The following is a 16,186-nucleotide window of genomic DNA, read 5'->3' on the forward strand; positions in this document are numbered from 1 at the left end:
TCTAAGGTTGTGTGCTCTATCCTTGACAGCTGGGCATAGCACTTCTCAAACTCTCTTAGCAACTCTGTGGTGGCAGAAATTCCAATTTTGGGTTTTGTAACCCACTCCAAGAAAGTTCGTTTGGTCACCCGCTTGGAATCCTCCATGAAATAATCATCCTTCAAAGCAAGCTTGAACTCCTCCCAATTTCTGCCACCATGTGCTGCCTGTAATCCTCTTATGCGCTCTCTTATTTCGGGAACACATACCAGCTCAAAGCTTCGAACCATATCCTCCTCAGTCACCCTGTTTAGCTCCATTTCCTTTGTGTAATTGTGCAGGTACTTTGTGATGTCTTTACCATCAAATTGATCCACCTTCTTCACGATTGACTGCAGTGCTTTAGTCGTGGAAATTTGCCCCCTCTCGGCCTCTTGCTGCTGTTGCATATACATAGTAAACATCTGAAACATTTGCATAACACTAGGGTCAAAAAGAACCCCCTGTCCCTCAGGATTCTCAGCCATAGCTTGCACTGTGTATTTCACCACTAACTCTCACCCCAGCAGTTTCACGTCGGGTTCACCAAAGCTGTCGTGACGTGGGCGATATCGCTGGGCAAGTGCGAGACTTGTGGCTGTGAGAGTAGCTTTAAATCCCAGCAAGGAAACCAGGGATTTAATATTCACGTGATCACAAAATTTTTTTGTTAATAACATGTGTTAACATGTTATTAACATGTTCACATGTTAACATGTTCTCAAAAAAGCCGGTGGCAAGCGACCTGGTAATCGGGAAAAATCCCACCGGGCTTTTACTATACCCGGCGGGCCCGCCGGGGTAAAGCAAAGCCCGGCGGGTCCCTGTGGGGTCGTCAAATAGCCCGGCAGGGTACAATTTTCTATATATATGGGCTCGGGGGGCCCTTTGGGATTTCATTGCTGACAGCATACACAGGTAATGAAAACTTGTGTGTGTGTGTGTGTATGTGGGTGTGTTCGTGCGGACAGCCGCCCACTGTCGCAATGCGCGGCAGGATGTGGGTGGTCCGCCACACGAGGGATGTGTGTGTGGGTGAGTTCGTGCGGGCAGCCGCCCATTGTCGCAATGCGCGGCAGGATTTGGGTGGCCCGCCACACGACTGGTGTGTGTGTAAGGCCATTCTTCGGAATGGTGCTTACCCTGGGGCACTTAGTCGGTAACGCGGCTAGTTTGTGTCCTACGGTAAGTATGGCACGTCGTAGTGGTACTAGTCGGTAACGCGGCAAGCATAGTATCGTTATGGCGATGTCACCTTCCCTTCCCTTCCCTTTGTCAAATGCGGACATATGGTCGGTAACGCGGCCAGTGTATGTTCGTATCCTATTGGTATTCCCGTAGAATCGGGCGGCATTTTGTCGTTAACGCGGCAAGTTGGTGTCGTCCGCTAGTGCATAAAATGTTTTTTGCATATTGCGGCATTTGATCGTTAACGCGGTCGAAAAAGTGTCGTAAATTTGCTTGCGTATTTTGGCATATGATCGTTAACGCGGTCGAATAAATGTCGTAAATTTGTTTGATTTGACTTGTATTGTTTTTATTGTGTTTGATCCATGCGATACTTGGTTGCTAACGCGGCATGAGTATTTCATGGATCAAAGTTTAAATCATATTGTCTAACCATTTTATTTTTTAATATCGTGATTCGTAACTCGAAAAATATGAATCTCTCTCTTCTTACCCCCCTCTCTCTCTCATGATACACTTCACAACTCTTTCTCTATCTCTCTCATGATTCACTTCACAACATGATAGATGTGTAGATACTGATTTTTTTTTATTTCTCTTAAAATATACATAATTCTTAATAATTTCTTTTTTCTCCCTCTATTTACTTAAAAATTAAAACAATACATTATTTTTCTCTTTAAGAACTCACAAAAACATTAAAAATGTCATCTAATGTTTCTTCTCTCTATCTGTCACAACTCTCTCTTCCTCTCCTCTCTCTCTCTCTCTCTCTCTCATGATACACTTCACAATTCTCTCTCTCTCTCTCGCAATGATACACTTCACAACTCTCTCTCTCTCTCTCATGATACACTTCACATCTCTCTCTCTATCACGATAGGTATGTAGATGAGGAGTGCTTTAGGATTACAAAACATTATTTTTCTCTCTTTAGGAACTTACAAAACTATAAAAAATGTCATTTAATTTTTTCTCTCTCTATCTGTCACACCTCTCTCTCTTCCTCCCCTTCTCTCTCTCTCTCTCATTTGATAATGTATACACTTCGTAAGTAATAATGCGCTTGTTGCGGTTGTCTCACGTTCGATAATGTATTGCATGATGTTGAGTTCAGTAATATTGTTTGATATATTCTGTTTTTGTTTGATCATTGATAAGTAATGATACACTTGTTGCTGTTCTCTCACGTTTGATGATGTATTGGATGATGTTGAGTTCATTAAAATTATTTGATATTCCGTTTTTGTATGAACATTGACGATATTGATATACTTGTTGCTGTTCTCTCACTTTTGCTTGATGTTTATTTCAGTAATGTTTGATATTCTGTTTTTTTGTGTTTAGTGATATTTGCTAGATTTACGAAGAAGATCAACATGCTTTCCCCCGAAGAGCGCAAAATCGTTCTGCGAGCAATTCGCATTGAAGCGGTCATCACAGTGTCACAATGTACTGATGATGTCGTCAAAAAGATCAATGAGTCTGAGATACTCATGCGAGATCTCATAGACCAAATATGGGAAAATGCACAGCGTCGGCTTCGAAGCGGAGGCAACGCTGAGTTGCTTGATAGACAGAAGATAGCAGATTTCAACCATCAACACATTTTGGGGAGCATGCGTGTAGCATGCAGTGATCTTAGAGATGCTGCCCCGCCGGAAGCCAATATGCAACGTCTACAGTTATGGGACGTTGTATGGAGTGAGCAAAGAGCCAAGAGCAAGCGCATGAAGGCATTGGATGCAGAGTCCCTCCCCAAAAGAGTGCGCATTGCCCAGGACGTCGCTGCAACGTCCAGTCAGGCAGATGCAAGTGGTACAGGTGTCATTAATCGTACCATCTACAATTCTATGTTTACACATCTTATTGGCATCCCGCACGAGGCTCTGTTTGAAGGGCGAACAATAGGCTCCGGTGTTTTTGGAACAGTAAAAGAGTATACAATTAAAGGCATATCATTTTTACCGGAGCACATCACTTTTTGCGGAAAGCACTACAAAGGAGAAGGCATCGCGAAGTTCGAGAGCTTCCAGGCAGAGCAGGGTATGCAAGTGCTACATCCATCGATTGTCCGGTGCATTGCCTTTACAAAAGAGGCTCCTTGGATCACAATTTTCCCGTACTATAATGGCGGCGCTCTTGGTGATACTCTTCTGAAGGTTCCCTTTAGATTCAGTGAGTTCACCAGAGCAATTTTTCATTTGGATCGAGGATGGAGACAACCCCCGCCTGATAATATCCCTTTAAGTCATCTAGAACTTTCAAAAATAAAACAAATAGTAATAAGCATGCCACATATTATGCATGCCCTGGTGGAAGGCCTAGCGGCAGCACATATGGCAGGTATTGTACATACCGACCTACATCCATTTAATGTAGTGTTGGATTATACAAAAGAGCTAAAGCCACGCATAGGTATTATCGATTGGGGATTGCTGCTGAGAGCGCCCAAAAAACGGGTGTCTCTCAATTTTGTATTTGAAGCAGACAAGAACCCTGAAAAGGTGGCACAGGCAGTCTCCTACGCAAACAGAGAGTGAAATAAACGGCCGTGGATAGCCCTAGAGCTTTATGATCCATTTTTGGCAGATGCATACACTCCTGCATCTGATGTTTTTGCCTTGGGATATTTATTACAAACTTTATATGACTTTTGGCAGAAAGTGCAAGAGTTGTGGATGGATAATAGTTCCCATGATAAAGTTACCATGGATACTATTATTCATAGAGTCAAAAATTGGATGTTTCTGCCTAATCGCGATGAGCGAAAATCAATTTTGCAAGTAGTTGAATTTTTTAGATCACTTAATACTGACCCTACGAGGGCACAACGTCCTCTTGTAGAGCTATCGGTGGCATTCACCCCAACTTTGTAATGATACAGTATCAAGAGATTAAGTTTCAGGAATGGCATTTTGTTTCTCTCTTCAAAATTTGATGTGTCCAATGTTTCAAAATTTTGTTTCTCTCTTCAAAATTTGATGTGTCCAATGTTTCAAAATTTTGTTTCTCTCTTCATTGAGTCTTTGCAATATCTCTCTCCTCTTGTGGTGTTTAAGTTTATGTTTTCTCTTCAAAATTTGATGTGCGAGCATTGTTTGAAGTGTTTTTGGAGTCAAGTGGATATTTCTCATCGAGTCTTTGCAATACATATCTTTGCAATACATATCTCCTCTCGTGGTGTTTGACTTCAAGATTTTGAGAGTAATGGTCAATTTATCTTACGTTGATCTTTACAGTTCATTAAAATCCTAAAGTCATTTACGTTCATGCAGATATGGAGCAGGCGCAAGCGAACGAGCATCAGGAGTTAGCCAAGAAGGCATACAAGCGAATGAAGGCCCTTGCACATGGCCTGACAGCCCGCGAAGCTACAAGAACAGCATGCAGGCTATCGAAATGGACAAATCCAACTTATGCCCAATGGAAAGACATAAACAAACGCGTAACCACAGAGATGATAAAGGAAATATGGCCATGTCCAGATGGCGAGATTAAGAAGGGAAGATGGAAGATTTCTCGTTGCACTCACAATGATATCAAAACTAATGTCGAGCGCATTTTCTTGGAGGTGTACGGTCGTCCTCTCCATAACGCCGACGCTCCACTCTATTTTGCTAAAATGCTATATGCTCAATTTATCCTAGAAACTCCAGTAGACTTCGCCTCCAGAGAGGCCACTGTCAACACCCACGACATACGTGAAGAGACAGTGACATTCACAAGAGAAGAACTTGCTCTCATGGTGGAGGGCGCTGAACTGGAGTTAAACCAGGTCAAAGAAAGCTTAGGGGCACAGCTAGCAGAGAAGGAGAAAGAAGCTGACCGATTAACTCAAGCGTCAACTCCTCCCCCGGCCAATAGAGGGATTCAAGAGCAGCTAACAAAGATCAGCCAAGATGTGCAGAGCATCTCTTCACGTATTACTCCTGTGCGCCAAGGAAACCACATCTCTCATTTTTTGATACATCCTGATCTTGTGGGAGTTTATGCTGAGGCTACAAGTTCCTCCACCCCCCAATGTCCTGTATGCTACAAAGTATTCGATGGGTGGAGCGGCCAGTATATACTACCATGTGGACACTACTACCACTTAATATGTTTAGTGAGACAAATGCAAAATACTTCCACATGTGCATTGTGCAATGTCCCAATAAATCAAGGTATTTATACAGTGTTCGGCATGGCTAGCGAATATAAACCACCAGGACCTTTAGATGCAACTCCTAGTGCAATTCGTAATTTATTTCAAGATGAGAGCTAAGAAAAACAAATCCTACTTTTGTATTGATAATTTCTCCAAATATGATCATTTGTACAAGTACTTTTTAGTAAATTAATGAAGTGACGTCTTCCTCTATGTCAGTATCTTGCTCCAAAATTCTTTCACCGTTTACTCTCTCGTCTGCTAAATTAAGCTCATCTAAGTCAATGTCTAAATTGTCTTCTATCTCAAGGGTGGTGCACAACGTACGTCCAACATCAAAGTTCTCGTCTACATCATTACAATTGTACATCCATCTGGGCATATCTTCTTCATACTCTTCGCTTTCAATGTCTCGCAAGATCTTTTCATTGCAGTACATGTAAACAAGTTTATCTGCTCGATCTGCAAGAAGTCGATTGCGAATAGTACTATGAATATATTTATATATGCTCCAGTTTCTTTCTGAGCCTGAGTTTGAAGAGCACTGACTTAGAACCTTCATCGCAAGGTTGCGCAATAAAGCATAATACTCACCACCATTCATCATCCACCACTTCCATGCAGGTTGCTCTTTAGCCATTTGTTGAATAAGGGAGTTGGAAAATAAACCCTCTTTCAACCGAAATGAGGTCATCTCCTTTATGCACTGTACACGATCATCATCATTATTATAGAAAGTGTTTACCACTTTATAAAAATCTTGCACCACCTCAACGTTGGACATCAAATCCATATTCCAATATTCAGGATCTAACATGTAAGCAGCACTATGCAGTGGTGAATGCGCTCCAATCCATCTAGCATGAAAGTACTTCAACAGAACTTTTCTTTGTCTACTGGAGAATGGTACACGCCATTGCTTTTCCACCACTGAATGCTCTAATTTCTCAGGACACTCCAAACTCCGCTGGACAGTCCACCATTGCATCCATGCTTTTCCGAGATTAGGCGCTCTTTGATCTAGACTTCGTACAGCATACATAACAGGCATCATTACATGGTATGCATCCATCACACTGTTCCACCAACTTCTTCTCGTAAGCGCTCCCTTCAAGACTTTGATTTTCTCTTTCACTTTTTCAAGTTGAGTGTTCTCCCAGTCATGAAATGCCATGCATGTAAATGTTTCACAAACTGCATCTTTATTTCTAAGAAGAGACTCAAAAGTGTAAAAGTGAGTGCAAAACCTAGTCTCCGCTGGAAGCTTTAACATAACTGACATGCGAGGTCGAAACATATCTAAAACTCTCTGTCTCTTGAGCATGAATTTCACAAGCTGGCGAGCAGTGTCAACGATTGAGGCAAACCATTTGGTATCATCAGATTTATACCAATCTTTTAATACAAGATTCAAACTATGAGTATTACAGCCTACCGAAAAAATATGTGGATATTGTCGCTGTAGGATTCTGGATGCATTTTTACAATTTTTTGCATTGTCCATGATGACTTGGACTACATTTTTGGCACCCACTTCCTCTATCACAGAGCTAATGACTTGAGCAATGTAAGCCCCAGTTTTGATTGAACCAGTTGAATCCACGGCACGGATGAAAGTCTCACCTCTAGGTGAAATAACCATTACATTAATTAATGGTTTTCTTTGCACATTAGACCATCCATCACTTACTATACTACATCCAGAAAGCTCTATATGGCTAAGAATTATTCTTTGTACACGTTCTTTTACCTATGCATAACATTTTTCTAATAGATCATTTCGCATAGCATGGTACGTAGGCGGTGAAAACCCTGGTCCAAACTCACCAATTTTCTTCCATACTCTCTTCCAATGCTCACTGTCCACCATCATCATAGCACTCCCAGAAAAGTAAATCGCTTCACCAAGGACGAGTTGTGCATCATCGAGTCGACCTTGACATAGGCTTTCTTGCAATGAAGTTTGACGCATGGGTATATTTCCTACGTCAAAGTTTCGCTTGCAAGAAGATGCACTGGGTAGATTACTTTCTGGTTGCACATTGCCGTTCGGGGTACAAGTAGGCGATGTAGCGGGAGTTTGATGATTAGAACAACAGTGTTCTTGCTGCCTTGATACATTAATGGTAGGAGTGTCATGTTTTCTTGAATCTTTCTTTTGAATTTCTTCTCTTATGCGTTTGGCCACTATAGGTGCAGAGGGGTGGGTACATGACTTTTTCTTCGGTCTGCCTAAAAAGTGTTCTCTTAGTCGAGGCGCCCCACCTGATTTTACTGCATGGCATAGCTTACACTCCCAATATATGAATCGATCACCAACGTTAATTGCATATTACCACTCTATCCCAGGTGCCTTTTTTTTCCTGCTATTTGAAATTTGGACTCTATTGGAGGTATCACTTGATCCAACATTGTCCTCCATCTCAACAAATAACCTATTCAACCAAGCATATAACAATGAATACACAAATGAAAAAACAACATATCACTCACGTATAACAAAACATACATCTGCAGACAAAGTACTTCGAAACTATCTTAACAAATACAAAAGATCATCACATAACACAAAACTACTTCAAACTATCTTGCAAGGTCTTACTATAAAACTACTTCGAAACTATCATGCATATTGCACCCCCAATGAAGGATGCCTTTTGTACCCAATTAAGGATACTTTACACAATCAAAGATCTATGCTTGCCCAATATAGGACAATAGACCTTCTCTAACATTCACAAAAAAAATCAAAGATCTATGCTTGCCCAATACTCTAGTATAGGACAATAGACACTTGTCTACTCTAAACTATATCAAGTATCGAGAACCAATACAAGCCCCTAAGCAGGACTCTTGGCTCCATCAAACCATTCATAAAGCAGAATGAGGTAGATTACGTACGTGGCTCAAATGCAAAGCTGAATGACTCCAAATTTGTCCCTAAATCTCCGCAAGTATTAGCTACGAACCACACCCTGCCCCCAGTTCAAAGAACTAAGGACGAGTGGCTCAATAGCCTTAGGAGTGCCTACAAGGAAAGACGACAGCCCCTAAAATAAGGACGTTCTTCCCAAGAGGACACTTCTAGCAACTCGAGAGCTCTACAAGTACTTTGAGGAGAGATATCACGCCCCCAAAACAAGGACTATCTTCCCAAAAGTTGTACGATGGGTGTCGGGCAGTGTTTATATACAGAATAATACCCCGCCGGTCTTCCTAATTTTTCCCGGCGGGCCCGCCAGGCTTTTATCTTTCCCGGCGGGCCCGCCGGGAAAATTATATATCCCGGAGGGCCCGCCGGGAAAGGTAAAAGCCCGGAGGTGTTACTGGACTAGTGGGTTCCGGCAGGTCATTTCTCAGGTCATGTGAATATACATTGTGATCACAAGTTTTAATATGTTAACACTAGGTTTTGTTAACGTGATCACGAAATTGTGAAGACGTTAATGAAATCCCTGAAGGAAACAAAACATATAACTCTTCAAGGGGGTTATGACATCTCAATTTTGGTCGACATGTACATGTGCCAATTCACTTCAAAGCAACCCCAAATTCAGCTTGATGAATGCATATACGTTACGAGTCAAGAGCATGACCTGCTTCAAGCATAGATCTCCTGACACTTTTTTCAAGTGCCTCATACATAACACATGTAGGCATAGCACAATCTTCAAAAGATTCCCATATACATGTGACCATTCACATCACATGTTTCACATAATGTCAACATCACCATTTCAAGATGACTCTTGATCTCATGAAAACCTAGGGTTCATGAATCCATAAAAAGCAAACCTTTCCGGAGATCTCCCTCGCTCATCTACATCCCGACTCCACACTCGCACAGGCGGCTCCCAGTGCCTTCAGCTACTACTGCTGCTCTCCTCAATTATTCCAGAGTCCCCCCTGGTCGGTGCCTGCAGACCTTCTCTCTCTGTTCCCTTACGCCTTCAGCTCTACCACGATCACCCAAGGCCCACACCAGCCCTAGGCGACTACCTTCAACCTCTGTTTTGCTCTCCACACTCGCTGCAGCTATCACCAGGGCGCCTGCAGTACCACCCGCCTTCACACTAGGCGGCAACTTTCCCTTCGTCTCGCCTCTGTCTGCTGCACTCCAGAACTTACTAGGTGAATCAACACTTCATACAAGACGGCCACCTTTGAATCTTCGCATCTGCTGCACCTCTGCTAGGCAGTCTTCCACTTCCCTCGCCTCTGTCTGCTCTGCTGTGCCTCTGCAAGGTGGCTACTCACACCACATCGGCTGTCTTCATTGTTTGCGTGGACTGCCGAATCCCCAGCCCGCTGCACTTGTCACCTTTGTTGAAGCCGCCAGTAGCTACTGCCCCTTGCCTGCGCACTCACCAGCTCCATCTAGGTGGCTTCCCTGTGTGTGTACCTGCAGCTACGCCCGAAAGCCTCCCGGTGCATCACACGGCGGTCTTCCTCTTGCCTGCACCCAGTTCTCCCTCTCTCTGTAGAATCACTCCAGAGCTTTCTTCTCTGCCATTCAATCAGAGCCCCCCCCTCCCAAAACAAAACGGCTGCCTCCCCTTTTGTCTCCCACTGCCTCGACTCTCCACACTCTCCCACATGTTGCTTCGCCAACCTTCTGGAGCTTCCTGAACGTCTGCACTGGCAGCACGTTGGCATCTAGGCAAATAGCCAAGTGGCGGGCCACGTTAATATCATTTTTTTATTTCTTTTATTAAGGCCTGCAAGATGGCCACCTCAACATTCCTTCATTTCACACCAATGATTTTGTGCCATCCCTATCCACATGTAGCCGCTCTCTCTCTTCCATTTCACCAATTTAAAGGCAACATTGGCCCCATAATCTTTTATGCTCCCATGCTCCACATACTCTTCAAATGCAGCTTCCAGTGCCCACTGTACTTGGGACGCGCACACACTTCCAACAACCGAGCAGCATATATCATTTGCAGAGCTAACCTTACTCCGGATCGACCTCTAACAAACCCAAAACAAATCCATCCACCCTGTACACCCGGCAATGCATTCCATAGCAAAACTCTCCACACACGCCATGCATCCATATGTACACAAACATGAACAAAAAAAAGCCCTGTTACGCGTAAAGGCATATATACATCATGTACACTATGGCACTTAATCCCATGCATCTGGATTTGCATTTAATGGCCTCACATACATGGTTTCACACCATAGACGTGCCATGGCACGACAACGCGTCCATAAACGTGCCTACGATCGCTTTTCCTTGTAGTGATCTCTCTTGTTAAACACCTCCACTGTGTGAATATTACTGATATTCCTCCTCCTTGAAGACATCTAAATTAATAAAGCTAGACTGAATGATTAATAAATATATATGTTAGATTTTCAGCAACAAATAAAGATTAAAACAACAAGAAACAAACAATAACTTCCTACTTTGATTTACACAACCTTGTTACTCATATAAAAAAAATAAACATAAACACATCAATACAAAACATTAACAAATCCTAAACCTATGATCATTACTCACATTAAGACAAAACATAGACAAACCCTAAACCTATGATCATTACTATTGTATTTTATGCCACTTAAAATCATTATTATGTAGAGAAGATTGTAATCAACAAATAAAGATTAAAACAACAAGAACTAAACAACAACTTATTACTCACAACCTTGGTGCTCCTGTGAAAATAAACAACAACACATCAAGACAAAACATAAACAGATCCTAAACCTATGATTATTATTGTGGTATTTTATGCCACTTCAAATCATTACTGTGCAAAGAAGATTGTAAGCAACAAATAAAGATAAAACAACAAGAAATAAATAGCAACTGACTGCTTTGATTTACACAACCTTGTTGCTCACAACCTTGCTCTTATTAAAATAAATAGCAACACATCAAGACAAAATATAAAAAAATCCTAAACCTATGATCATTACTCATATCAAGACAAAACATGGACAAACCCTAAACATATGATATTTACTCACAAGAATTTGATGCCACTTCACATCACGATAGCTATCTGTGGTGCAGAGAAGAGAAAGTTCATGTGAGAATACGGGCATAACTCATAGACATTTTGTCCAACTGAAATGAATCTTTAGGAGGCGAGAGCTACGGTGGAGAATAACATACCTGCAAATTTTCATGATGAAGAAAGAACCAGAGTTGCAAAAGATAAGGTGAAATTGAATTCCACCAAAAAAGGGGAGAAATGAAAAGGTAGTGAAATTCAAAAGGAGGAAAAGTAAAAAGTTAAACATAAAAAATGGAAAAAATGAAATTCGGTTTTCAAACTTCCATGTGCTGAGACCACAAGGTACATCTAACATGAAAGAATAGTTTATGACATGAAATCTAACATTTCTCTATTTTTTTAAGATATGGGCTCTATTATTTTATTGTCTTAAGAAATTTGGGCAAAGATATGACAGAAAGATCCATGTTACATGGATCTAGAATCCCAGCTCTTTCATTGGTCACGCGAATCATTTTTTATTTACTCCTTAAGTGGCAAAATGGAGAGTATATTTCTCCTAATGGAAGGCTTCTGTGTCATCTACAAACTTTGAATCAAGTAACTCCTCTTGCATAGGGAGGGAAAGACGCAATCCCTAGAGTCAAGTCTCTTGGGGCAGAGAAAAACTACTCATGGCCTCGGCGACGAAAAGAAAGAGGTATGGTGCCAATGGACAACCCTACCGAACCGAGCGGGAAAGGGGAAATCTGTCACCTCGGGCTCCCTGAATGAGGACCTGGCTATGCGAGGGTGAGTAGAGTCCCAAAACCAATCCACTCCATGGGGAATCCCATCCGGCTCATCGTGCCCTCCAAAAATCTCAAATCCACCCTATCATATGCTTTCTTGAAATTCTAGGAGAATCACAATGAGGTCCTGTTGTCGCATCCTGGCCGAAGCTATCACCTCTCAGAAGGTAAATATGTTTTCAAGGATGCTTCTATTCTAAACAAAGCCAGTTTGAGTGTCATGGATCAAGTTTGGGAGAAAAGGCTAAAGTCTCCTATTGATGGCCTTGGCCAATATCTTATAGGCTATCCCAAGGAGAGTGACGGGTCACCACTGCCGGATCTCCAATCTGTCACCACCCTTGTGGGGAATCAAGTGAATCAAGACCTCCGAGAGCCTCTCTGGCGGCATGGAACCTATAATCATAATCTCATTGAAGGCAGCACAAAGGACACCTTCCATGATGTCCCGATGGCGAAGAAAGAAGAATACTCGAAGCTCATCCCCGCGCATTTTCCCCTAGGAAGTGCCATCAATGCCTCCGCCAAACTCCTCAGCAATATATGGTGTCAATAAGAAATACCAAAGAGAAGGGGGAACCGCCTTCCTCGTATGCATCTATACCCTCTTGCATGCATCCAACACTTGTGAAGATGCTCGGGCACCAGTGATGAGGAGGGATCAAAAAAAGTATTTGGCGATAGCTCTCACCTGGGGAGATCTGAAACAATAGCTCCATCATGGCAACACAACAACCTGCGAGTAACATCTTACCTCTTGTGGGATCCAGCTATCTCAAAGAAATCCCCTGTGACTCTGTAGATTTACTATGTCTAGAAAGAGGTCCTAGCATGATACCTATACTCCACTCTCCTCACCTGGATGGATCTAATCTACGTGCAAGACTCTCGATCCACTGGCTATTCAAGGACCTCTTCTGAAGTTGCTATAAAGAGGTAAGACTCCTACTAAAACTCCTCTTCTTCTCCTAAAAACCCTCTAATATGCTCTAGGCTACCTTCTGCAAGAAACTATTGATCTTCCCTAAGCCCTCATCTAATGTGCACGTAGCACAGCCTAAAAGAAAATCTAGTCTCACCCATATATGCTCTATCCTACTACATATCTCGGAGTCTTGAATGAGGTTGTCTAGAATCCTTGAGCTCACATGCCTGTCATGCCTCCAGGGGCCCTCTAAGGACAAAATAACCGGGGCATTATTAGAAAAGGAAGTACCTGCCAAAATACCAATCATACCCCCTCCACTGCAAGCCCACTCATCAACATAAAACATGTCATGTCTAGAGAGGTTATGTCCAGTGCTCCTCCTATATCTGATCTCAAGAATCAAAGGCTCCCAGGGCTATGCCCAAACTCTAGAAGATGCCAAGGGTCTTGTCCCATAACTGCGAGAATCATCTCCTCACATGCTGAGTACTCTGCTCCTAAAACTCTGGTCATGCCGCCTCCAAGCGCTACCTCAATCATGTTAAAGTCACTACCCAAGCACCAAAAGTCAGCTTGAGGGAGAGCCTGTGCTATGAAAACGGGATTTACTCGGAATATAGAGAGCTCGACCGTCCAGGCAACGCACGGGCGGGGTTTAGGGGAGCAATCTCAGCTTATTGAGAATGGTTGACCGCAGAATTAAACAAAAACGAAAAACAACAATCGGCCCTTCAAATCAAAATGAGAATGATTCAGGTGCTGCTCGGATTTATGTAGAGATTCTTCGAATGTTAATCATGAACCAAAAAATCGAAAAAGAGCTAAAGCACGGGAAGATTTGGTCGAATTTGCCCTAAAGCAGGTTTTCAAGAGAGCAAAACTCTCGAAATTTGATGGTGAAAAGAATTCAGGAGAAGATCTTGAGGCTTGGTTTAAAGAATTGGAGGATTTATTTGCCCTTTGAGAATTTGATGAGAGGAGGCAAAGGCTAAAATTGCCTCGTTGTTGCAATTGCAAAGTTTTGCAAAATTATAGTGGAAGTCCCATGTACAGATTCGAGAGAAACTAAATGAACCAATTACTTGGGCTGAATTTCGAGCTGCTGCAGAAAAGAGGTATTGTTCTCCTCATTACTATATGGAAAAGAAGATGAAATTTAACAATTTCAAGCACATTCAAGAGGGAAAACATGATCTTTCTATTTCAAGCACATTCAAGAGAGAAAACATGATTTTTCTATTAATAAGTACAAGGAGAAATTCCTTCGTCTGCACAAATATGCACCTAAAGTCTCGGGTGAGGCTCTTACTCACAAATTTGTAGAGGGATTGAAGGAGGACCTCCTCTACATGATAAAGGGAACAAGATCGCAGGATTTCTTAGATGCTGTATCCAAAGCCAAAAATTTTGAAATGATGGAAGCATACAATCAAAGAAAGACAACAAAATCACGGTTAATTCCAACAAGCCATCATTCTCAAGGTTTTCAGAACTCAGGTATTGCACGCAGATGTGAATTTTCTAATGATTCGAAGTTTCAAGGAGGACATAATATGCAGCAAAAGGATGGGAATCATGATAGTGGAAAAAACCAAGGATCTGCGCCCTATAATCAGTGGGTTAGGTAGAATCCAAATTTTTAAAATTCAAGAAATCAAAATGAGTCCAATAATCAGAACATTGAGAATCAGAAGAACCAGAAACCAGCAGCATGGCAAAATGATCCTCAGTTCATTGAGCAAGTAAAAGGAGGCTCGGGTTGTGCTTTACATGTGGGGAGTAGGGAAATCGCACATTTGAGTGCCTGAACAAAACTAAATTCAATTTTGGAACTGGACCAAAGATGCAAGCAAAGTTGAGTAAAATGGATCCGACAATCGAGAAAGCGGTGGAACAAGGTGAGTTACCTAAACCTATAATGAAATGTATGGTTTCTTCTACATCTCATGCACATGCTTCAGTGATAAGAATAAAAGAAAAGATTAGAAATCAGGATGTTCAATTTTTAGTTGACTCAGGTAGCACTCATTGCTTTATTTCTCCAAAACTTGTGAAATCACAACACTTAAGATTAGGAAATCGAGTAAAGAGGCCCGTCCAATAATTCCAATGGGAAAACTCACACACCACCCAAGGGTTCTTGGAAAACTTATCTTTCACCTTAGCGAGAAGGAAGTGTAAGGGAGACTTCTATGCCATTGAGATGGGTAAGTGTGATGCAATAATTGGGATGGATTGGTTAGTCTCCAATAACAAAGCCCTCATTAACTGTGCAGATAGGATTGTGAATTTTTCTAGTGAGGAAGGAGAAACCCAAGTTATTCATCAGGAGGAGGAGAGGAATAGTGAGGCCTTTCTAATTTCGACCATGAAACTTTTGATAGGGATTAGGCAAGGATGTGAGACATTCTTATCTTTGCCAATGAGCTTAAGGAAGATACAAAGAAGGAAGACCATCCCGAGTATGTGAAGAAACTCCTCGATGAATATCGTGATGTTTTTCTAGATGACCTACCTAGGATGCCTCCTCGTAGACACTTAGATCATACCATAGAGGTAGAACCAGGAACCCAACCTTACTCTAGGGCACCCTATAGGTTTAATGTGGATGAGTTGAGAAAGCTAAAGCTTTAGTTGGATGACTTGACACAAAAGGGTTTCATTAGACCTAGTGTTTCTCCTAGGGGTAGTCCAGTTTTGTTTCAAAAGAAAAAGGATGGGACTTATAGACTTTTCATTTATTATAGAGGGTTGAATAGACAGACCATTAAGAATAAGTACCCTTTACCTCACATAGATGAGTTGTTGAGTCAACTGTGTTACCAAGATTGACTTGCGATCAGAATACCACCAAATTTACATCAGAGAAGCGGACATTCGTAAGACTACATTTAGGACTCGATATGGGCATTATGAGTTCATTGTTCTTCCTTTTGGATTGACTAATGCACTTGCTACTTTGATGTGTTTGATGAATAATGTGTTTCGTGAATATTTGGATGATTTCATTCTTGCATTCATAGATGATATTTTTGTGTATTCAAAGAATGAAAAAGATAATGAAATTCATCTTAGGAAAGCACTTCAAAGTTGCGCGATCACAAGTTGTATGCAAAGATGAGCAAGTGTTTCT

The sequence above is a fragment of the Cibotium barometz genome, chromosome 23 (genome assembly GCF_041138505.1).
Source record: "Cibotium barometz isolate CiBa-2024 chromosome 23, ASM4113850v1, whole genome shotgun sequence".
Classification (NCBI taxonomy): domain Eukaryota; kingdom Viridiplantae; phylum Streptophyta; class Polypodiopsida; order Cyatheales; family Cibotiaceae; genus Cibotium; species Cibotium barometz.